Source organism: Emys orbicularis, chromosome 10 (assembly GCF_028017835.1).
Source record: "Emys orbicularis isolate rEmyOrb1 chromosome 10, rEmyOrb1.hap1, whole genome shotgun sequence".
Classification (NCBI taxonomy): domain Eukaryota; kingdom Metazoa; phylum Chordata; order Testudines; family Emydidae; genus Emys; species Emys orbicularis.
In genome coordinates, this window is record NC_088692.1 from 6,562,292 (window position 1) to 6,569,188 (window position 6,897).

A 6,897-nucleotide genomic window follows, 5' to 3' on the forward strand; every position below is an offset into this window, starting at 1 on the left:
CCATCGACCTCTCTCTCTAAGCGTCTACACTAAAATGTCACCCATGTAACTCGCCCACTACACCGACTTAACTCCACCTCCGCGAGAGGCGTAGAGTCAACGTCGACGCAGCTTCTTCAATGCAGCGTCCACGTAGACCAGTGGTTCTCAACCTATTTACCATCATGGGCCGCACATGCAGCTGTGTGTGTGTGTGTGTTATGTGGGCCACATCCACATGATATACATACTACCTGTAGGGCCCTGAGGATGTCACATGGGCGGCAGCTGTGTGCTGATTGGGCCGCAGGTTGAGAACCACTGCGTTGCTTACATGGACGGGCACTGCCTGTCAGAAGCCATCCCACAATGCTCCACACTGACAGTTCAAGCGCGCCTGGTGAGGACCCGCACCGCCCACACGAGGAGCAGAGTGTGGAGCTGCACAAGCAATGGAATTACTGCGGCGGCTGTACGTCAACGTAACTTAAGTCCACAATCTTGCAGCGTAGACTTGCCCTTCGGTCCAGCTCCTCAAAGGATTGACTCCAGTGGAAGTTAGGAGGCTGAGCAGCTTGGAGGGACTGTGCCCAACTGGCTTGCCCAAAGTCACACAGGAAATCTGTGGCGGAGCAGGGAACTGAGCCCTGGGGTCCCAACTCCCAGGCCAGCGCTCTAACCACCGGGCCGTGTTTCCTCTCCAGGAGCAGGGCTGGGTTCTGTTCCTAGCTCTGCCGCAGATCTCCTGTGTAGCCCAAGCTATTCAGGCTGCTCCCTGCCTCAGTTTCCCCATCTGTCAAATAAGTTCTAGATTCTGGACTGAAGCAAAGGAAGGGCCCCCTCCTATGCTGCAAACACAACAGCCAGGGTGCCCAGTTAAAACATGGCTGTCCCCTGACCTATTCAGGCACAGTTAATATCTCGAATCCAGACAGGACCCAGCCATGCTGCAAGCAGGAACCATAACCAAGGTATTGCCTAGTTATGGAGTGCTGCTGAGGTCCCATTTGCACTGCAAAATTTTACCTGTGCTCCAACTGGACCCGGGCTTGGCTGTTTTTGTAGTGTTGATGGGCACTGTTGCTAATCATATTATTCTGCACTATGAGGCATGAATAGAGAGTTCAAGACAGTCAACGCCTTGTAATATTGCTGTAGCATTATGTGCTTTATACCATGTCTCAGCATTATCCACAGAGGAATGACAATTGGTGGTTCTCATCCATGGATCCCAATCCTCTTTCCTTTTGAGTCAGCGCAGAGCCAATACCCAAGCACGGCACCCGGAGGCACTGTCTTGCTAGACATACTGGATTTAGGTGAGATTTCAAAGCAAGGTCCTCACACAAAAGTTAAAGTTCCCATAGCTTTATCCGTCAGAGCAGAGGTGCTAACACTGGTCACATTTCAGGCCAAGCTGGGCTGGGAGCTCAGAATGCTAATCCTGACTCTAGCACTGACTTGTTGTGGCCTTGAATAAATCAAGTTCTCTGCTGAGTTTTCCATCTGAGAATGGGAAATCACTTACCTCAGGCACTGAGAAATTATTGAATGTTTCCAGTGCTTTTAAAATACCTAATGCTAAAATAGCATCAGGTAATTATTTCCTGACTACCTGGTTTTCCCCCCGCAGTTTCATCTGTATACAGTACTATACTCTACTTCCTGTCCCAAACGTGCTGTGCATTGGTAAATAGCTGCGGCATTCTACTCTAGAGGTGGACGTTACCATACTTAATTGCTTCTAAAGTATTAGACTACTCCACTCAAATGTGCTATACAGAAGTGCAAAGCATTACATGGTTAGCCAAGATTTCAGTAATACATTTGGTTTACAAGTGAAGTGAACCTGGCTCATTCACTTATGAGAGAGACAGTGGGTGAGGTACTAACTTTTATTGGACCAACTTCTTTTGGTGGAAAATACAAGCTTTTGAGGTACACAGAACTCTTCTTTAGTTCTGGGGAAGGAAGCAGCATGTCTGAGCTAAATACAAGTTGGCACAGACTATTAAGCAGAAGGGGTCACGCACATGGGAGGCAGGCACTTAAAACGAAGTATGATCGAGTTTGTACCATCGCAGCTTCAGTACACACACCCGGTAATTGATGCACATCAGCCAGGAAAACTTTTTTCCTGCATCACTTAAAAGCTCTGAAGTTACTCCTCAAACATTCCCTTGAAACTGTGAGGCACAAGAAATCACAAATTGCTTTTTCATCAAATGAGATTTAAGGATTTATTTGGATAAAATATTACAGAAAAGTTATAATTTTGAAGAGGTGGTCACTTGTGCCATGAAAAATGGTCCATAACACACTGTTCTATTAAAATTATACCAGTGGGAGAAAATCATGTCAATTACATCATTGTGTGAAAGTTACTAGTGACCCCCGCCCCCCTTAACAGCTATGTCAGCCAGCGGCCATTAGGGGGAAGCAGACACTTCAAGTACACAGTAGCCTGAACTTTTCAACTGTCTTCCCTTTCAAGGCCTTAAGGTAGTTGGAGCTGGTCCCAAGCCGGTTTTCACTGACCAGATAGCAAAAGCACGGGTCTGACAACCACCAATCAAGTGTTAACACGGCAAGGGCCTTTGACTGAATGTGTATAAAGGATCTGTAAAATGTGTGTAAGACAGAGTTTTTGTACTAAGGTGCAAAGCTCTCCTTTCTTCTGCAGAATAAAGCAACTCTTCCTTATCCCTGTCTGGCTGTTATTGGCTCTCAGCTAGGTGGACCCGATATTTCGGTGACAATTGCATATCTCTAGCAGTTTGTTTCTTCTAGCCTTCCTGGGCCCACCTCTGTTGGAGCTAGAAGATGCCCCATTCCAGTAGCCTCATCTCAGAACTGCTTCCACATTCCCACTCAGGTAACTTGAGAGCAAAAAGTTAAAGTTATATTGTTGCATCTTTGTGATTATAGTTGTTTTAAAAAAACATCCAGGGAATTGGAGATCTGCACAGCTTTTACATTCGCGTTATCGGAACCGGATTGCTCTGTACATGTCATTTCCAATTCCCCTAGCCACTTACAATTTACCATTTTGACCTTTGCAGAAAACTCAGCTGGATTACACTGGTTGATTGCCAATCCCCTATCGATCCCAGACTGCTGCCTATTAACCAATGTAATGGGTAATTGCCAGGGATTTTTAAAGCACCAAAGGGAATGGGGACAGGGTATTTAAATTCATTGAAATGCCACGTCTCCAGCAATTACAGTTTACAATCGATTGACAGTCGTGCATTACGAGCTGGGATCGTTACAACCATGTACAATGTTGGCGGTTAGCTATTTATAATCCTTAGCTCTAAAATAAACTTCCTGTATTTATTAGATCAATAGTGTCTGAATTCAAAGATGTGACAGTGAAGTATACCTGGAAGGAGGCTGGCAGCCTACTTCAGAATAAGAAGCTTTTAATCTCAGTGATGCATGTGAACTCGGTTCAATGGTCTCAATGTAGATTGCAATCAGCTGTGAAAGTCTTGCCAAAATATTAGCTCACACAGTCCTAAGGCATTTTCGGTTAGCTCAATGCATCCGGACATAAGGATAGGATACCGAATGCAGCAATGCGTCAAATCCAATTTTAAAATCAACAGAACAATGATGCTAATGTAACTGTGAGGGAGGAAGATATTTTAAGCAAGAGAAGTGTTAATGAGGGGGGAGCTTTATGATAGCTCAGGGTGTGCCCACACAGCAAAGAAAAACCCAGGGCTGGCCCGTGCCAGCCGACTCAGGGCTCGGGCTGCAGGGCGGTTTCATTGCTGTGTAGATTCCAGGCTCAGGGACCCTCCCATCCCGCAGGGTTCCGCACAGCCCCAGTCGTCTAGTTGCTGTGTAGACAGACCCTCAGCGCTTTTCTTCCATTGATAAAAACATTTTTCATTGGCTTGGGCCTCCGAGGTGCTACAATACACGTGATCAAACACCCCCATTTAAAGAAGGAGAAATGGAAACAGTGGGCAAGTGCCTTGCCCATGGTCTAAGAGCTGGAAACAGAACAAAACTGACCTCCGTTCCATTGCCTTAGCCATTCAATCATGCTGTCCCCAGCAGCCCCTTTGGCTTACAAAGGACTGTGGTGCTCAGTTGCTTTTTTTAAAATGCTATAAGCCGTCATCAAATTTCCAGTTCAAGCCCTTCCTAAATAACTGGGACATCTCGCCTGTTGGAGGAAAGATTTAACAAACAATTTAAATAGACCCAATTCCTAGCTGATGTGCATCTAAAATGTATTCCCACGGTAGAGCACATGACAGAAGTATCAGGGGCTGGGATGGGCACCAAAGCAAAACAGCAAACAGTATTCACAAGAAGGGGAAAATGGCCGGAGGAATTATTATGAACACACAGAAGAATCACTGTCCATAGGAGCAGAAGGTAAGTGACATGTGAGAACAAGCAGCACCAGAAGTGAAAGCTTTCTGGGCTGTAATCTTTGGTAGCAGATAGCTTGTTCATCGGTTCATTTCACATGCAGAGACTGAAGTCAAATGAATCAAAAAGGTAAGCAGAGGTGCCACAGGGGAATTGGAATGTCACTGTAGTGATGGATTTGTGGAATATTCACATCTACAGGCACAGGTGACAGCGGCTTTTAATGGCCTACCCTCTACAAATGTGAGACAAGATGTTACATAGAAAGCTGACATTTCTTCCTCCCCGCCCCCGCCCCTTCCTGACAAGAGAATTCCTGACACAACAGCAATTTTAACATTAGCTGATTGCTGCTGATCAGTCTGATCAGCAAACAGCGACTACAGGAAACCTGGAGGGTTTCCTGCCAAAGAGCTCTTGAAACGGCCTGGTAATGAAGTATACTTCCATTTAGAACATCCCGCATTAGAAACTGAAATCACCAGCCAAATGGAGGCAGGCTCGGGGCTCACCAGCCAAATGGAGGCAGGCTCGGGGCTAACAGGTTTGCCAGGCCACTTCAATTAAGGTCATCAATGGGCAAGGCCAACACTAAAGACAGGCTAAATACAAAGGACTGCAAACATGGGAAGCACAGGTTCACAAGGAATTGCAGAGCTTTCGACAGCCGCCGATGGGAGTGCGCGCCTCATGCCCACCCTTAAATCTCCATGCATTTCTTGCACATTACGGAGTCCAGTACAAAGTTCTCCTTTGCAGCCTTCAAGATGCTGCATAGACTCATGCTGAACTTTCCCTCCCTCCTCTACATCCCTCTTGATTTTGCATCTACCTTGGCTTCAACATACACCCTTATTACCCGACCTCCGGGCCTGCTTGATAATACTCCTTTTAATCGCACATCGTGTGTACAGTGCACGCACGGGGAGACTCGGGAAATTTTCTAGGCTATCAGTAAAGTCTCTGACAAATCCAGCAGTTTGCCTCTCTAACTTACTGGTGCCATATCAATCACACCAGTACTCCATCCAAGTCCCGCACCCATCCTCAGCCACAAGGATATGGTACTGGCCACTGAGAAAGGTGCATAGTGTCCCATAGTGGACAATTATGGACTAGCCTGCCCAATACGGGCAGTTTTTTCCTACTGCATGTGGGCTTGTGCCCCTGAAAGATCCCTGGCCCCAATTCTGTGAAAACAGATGGGCCTGAACAAGGCTTCACCAGACTTAACATTTCACCCTTGGTATATGAAGAACTATTCAGGCCTCTTCTGATGTAACAGGTAAATATCTCTTTGAAAATGTTCTTTAAAAGATGGTGCAATTTAGAATAGCATTTTAGCCACATGGCTGGGGCCAGGCTACCAATATTTCTGTTTTACTGGATTGCCAAGGACTCCACTGAATCTGAACTAAAGGAGGCTGGTCTCTTTAAAAAAATACCCATTTTCCCAGGGCTTGCTGCTTCTGACCATGAGAGAGACCAAAACCTGCAAGGGAAGCCAGACTCACAAATCTGAGAACTATTACTCTAAACCATTGTTCGATTTAGCTTGGGATCCGGATTTTTACCTTAGGCCTTTCAAGGTCAGCTCCAACCCATTGACTTCCATGAATACTGGAGCACATCCTAAAATGACATCCTTTTAAAAATGTATCCCTTTTAAATAGGATGTGAATGCTACACTTGAGTAGAAAAGGAACGCAACTCTAGGATATAAGCAATACAATTTTAATTCTGACCAGTCACCTACAAACCCCTTGTCTTTCCACTGTTCTGATGGCATTATTAAATATCACATTTGTGTGACGTCGCTAGGGGGGAAAAAATGACACGAAGATACAGAATATTATGATACAATAGTACAAATGATAAATTATATTTATACAGTAAATAATGTCAATAGTCAGCACAAATTCATAAAAAGCAGCCTGCTCCCAGTATTATGAAAACAGTTTGGTAAATATTTCAGTTGTAACACCTGTAAAGAAAGCGAGTTTTGTGAGATTCTGCTGTGAAAAATAAACCGTATATTTCTCCACAATTTGTGCAATATTAATACATACAGTACACATTAGAAACGGCAACAGTAAAGGGAAGATGGATAACAAAAGCGGTCTTAGCTATGGGACTTCAAAGAGACTGTAAACAGCACAATCCACTATGGTCTCCCTTCCCGGTCCCCTCAAGACATTTTAGTTTTTACATAGTATAAAACTGAATAAATAACTGAGCTTATTTTTGGGCTTAAAATTATACCAAGATGCTTTTACAAAATAATTAACACTACTTATCTTTGGTCAATTTGACCAGTAAGGCTATTTTGGGATACTAACATTTTAAATCAAAAGCACCGTATTATCTGGGAGAGAAGGGGGTGTCTGGAGAAATGAGAGTGTGAATGCGATCAGGTTCACATGATGTGCTCCATCAAAGAAAGAAAGAAAGAAAGAAAGAAAGAAAGAAAGAAAGAAAGAAAGAAAGAAAGAAAGAAAGAAAGAAAGAAAGAAAGAAAGAAAGAAA